Source organism: Oncorhynchus masou, chromosome 3 (assembly GCF_036934945.1).
Source record: "Oncorhynchus masou masou isolate Uvic2021 chromosome 3, UVic_Omas_1.1, whole genome shotgun sequence".
Lineage (NCBI taxonomy): Eukaryota > Metazoa > Chordata > Actinopteri > Salmoniformes > Salmonidae > Oncorhynchus > Oncorhynchus masou.
In genome coordinates, this window is record NC_088214.1 from 14,201,462 (window position 1) to 14,204,700 (window position 3,239).

Genomic DNA, 3,239 nt, shown 5'->3' on the forward strand with positions numbered 1-3,239 from the left:
ATATTCAAGGTCGGAACCATCCAGTGTGGTGATGCTAACATGTCTCCTCCCCTTCATCTACACTGATTGAAGTGGATTTAACAAGTGACATCAATAAGGAATCATAGCTTTCACCTTGATATACCTGGTCAGTCTCTGTCATTGAAAGAGCAGGTGTTCTTAATGTTTTGTACACTCAGTGTATAACAAACAAAACAATTCTCCCCCAAAAATGTAAACATTAGGTTTTGTCTTTGAACACTGTAGCATATCACTAGAAATGTGGACCAAACTGCAAATGTCTATTTTGGAGAAAGAATTACATTCAGGTAAGGATCCAATAAAATGTTATCTAACACAATTATTTTATAACCCATGAAGGACAATTCTTGGTGTGAAAATGTCAAATATTAAAATAGCCTAAAAAACTGTGCACAATAAAGGACCCCTGCTGGAGGAGGGAATAGAGTGAGAGGTAAGATGAGAGTGGGATCATTTCCCACAGGGAATTATGCTGTCATCCACTCCCATTGCAATCAGTGGAAGCTGTCAAAACTAAGGAAACAAGATGATGGGGGAGGACATGGGAGCGGCTGAGTGGAAGATGTCTTCAGAAAAGCATCTCAACAAATAAGAACAGGGTATCTATCATTTTTGACTGTAACGATATATTCACTAAATCAAATTTGATTTAGCCTATTCATTATATTCCGTGAGATAGGAGAGACAAAATCATGGTTGTAAATTATGTTTTTCCTAATTACATAAATAGTCTTATCCATCTGTAACAACGATTCATATTACACTTTCTAGGATCACGAACACAGTCAGAGGCAGATAGAGGCAAAGATTATTAAGGAATTAAAGTTTTAATTGTTTTACAAAAGCGACAGTAAAGCACATAAACACAAATGACTTGGCTGGCTCATAGAGCTTCCATGCTTTCACAGACTACAGGTTGACTGAGTTCACAACTGACCAAAATCAGACGAAAAACAGTAACAAATAAAACTACAGTATGAAATAAAGAGAAAACAGGTATCCATATTATAAGATAAATGGTCAATCTTTTTTAAATCCAAATACATAGGCTAACTGAAAGACAATCACCTCAATGGAGGATGGGTTCAATTATCTAAACAATATCCCAGTGGTGTAAAGTACTCAAGTAAAACTACTTTAAAGTACTACTTAGGTAGTTTTTTGGAGGTATCTGGACTTTACTATTTATATTTTTGCCAACTTTTACTTTTACTTCACTACATTCCTAAAGAAAAGGATGTACTTTTAACATTTTCCTGACACCTTAAAGTACTCGCTACATTTTCACTGGAAAATTAACACACTAATTCACACATTTATCAAGAGAACATCCCTGGTCATTCCTACTGCCTCTGATCTGGCAGATTCATTATACACAAATTCTTCATTTGTAAATTATGTCTGTATGTTGGAGTGTGCCTGGCTATCCGCCTGGCTATCCGCCTGGCTCTCCGCCTGGCTCTCCGCCTGGCTCTCCGCCTGGCTCTCCGCCTGGCTCTCCGCCTGGCTCTCCGCCTGGCTCCGCCTGGCTCTCCGCCTGGCTATCCGCCTGGCTCTCCGCCTGGCTCTCCGTCAATTAAAATACAAATAAAATGGTGCCATCTGGTTTGTTTAATATAAGGAATTTGAAATTATTTATACATTTTGATACTTAAGTACATTTTAGCAATTCCATTTACTTTTAATACTTAAGTACATTTAAAACCAAATACTTTTAGACTTTCACCCAAGTAGTATTTTACTGGGTGACTTTCACTTTTACTTGAGCCATTTTCTATGAAGGTTTCTTTACTTGTACTCAAGTATGACAATTGAGTACTTTCCCACCACTGCATTTCCATAGCTGAGGTTCAATATACAGCTTGACCCCATATTTGTATTTATTATGGATCTCCATCAGCTGCTGCCAAATTGCTGCTGCTAAATCAGCTGCTGCCATCTAAATTAAGGCAGTTATACAATTTTATAAACATTACAATACATTCATAACAGATTTCACAACACACTATTTGTGTGCCCTCAGGCCCCTACTCCATTACCACATGTCTCCACTGTCCTATCAGCATCTCTCCACACAAAGAATAAACCGCAAACAAATGGACATTAGTGCAGTGGCATAACTTTTAAAGCAATACATAGCCTGTCAAATGTTAATAAACGCTGATAAAGAAAGTAAACACATACCTCAGTACAACTGAGCCGCAAACATTTATTAAAAACGCAAGGTTCTAAAAATAGTTCTAAATCCAGCAGACACAGCAAAAACAACGACACCACAGACTCCACAAACTTTGGATACAAATGTTCTCATCCCCACTGGTATAAGGGGCACTTTTATACTTTTTGAGCTAACCTCTCCCCTTACAAAAAAAAGATTGCAGTCAGAGTACAGTATACGTGCAGTATAACTGCAGTATGTTGCAAATACTGTCTCCAAAATAACACTGTGTACTGCAGTTACTACACTTTTACTTTCAAAACGTAAATATTTTTTGTAAGGGTCTAATCAGTGTCCAAGAGGAATCACACTGACCCAAACCTTATCTGGTCTATCGCTCGCTCACTCCCTCCCTCCCTTTCTCTCTCTCACACACACAAACAAGCACGCACTCACTTTCCCTCCTTCTGCCTGTCTTCAGTAGAAGATGAACGGCCTGTCCATTAGAGAGCTCTGATGCCTGTTCTGCTGCCCTCCTTGCCCCAGCCGCATCGCAGCCAAGCTGGCCTTCCTCCCTCCAGAGCCCACCTACTCCATGCTGCCTGACCCGGAGGCTACAGCTGCGGTAGCAGCTGGGACCACGCCAGGGGGTGCTTCCCACTCTCTGGTGCCTCCGGGCCTGCGCTCCTGGCTGGGTGGCGGTGCGGGAGACAGGGGTGGTGGTGACCTCCAAAATAACACTGTAGACTGACGTTTCTGCACTTTTACTGCAGTTTCAAAACTTAAATATTTTTTGTAAGGGTCTAATTAGGGTCTAAGAGGAATCACACTGACCAAAACCAAACCTTATCGTGTCTACCCCCCCCCCCCACACACACACACACACACACACACACACACACACACACACACACACACACACACACACACACACACACACACACACACACACACACACACACACACTGTGAAACCGGCAAGTTTGTGAAATGTAACATTGTAACTCGGCCTATCAATTCCCTGCCAAAGGGCTACGCCCTCTCCCTCCATCACTTCCGGG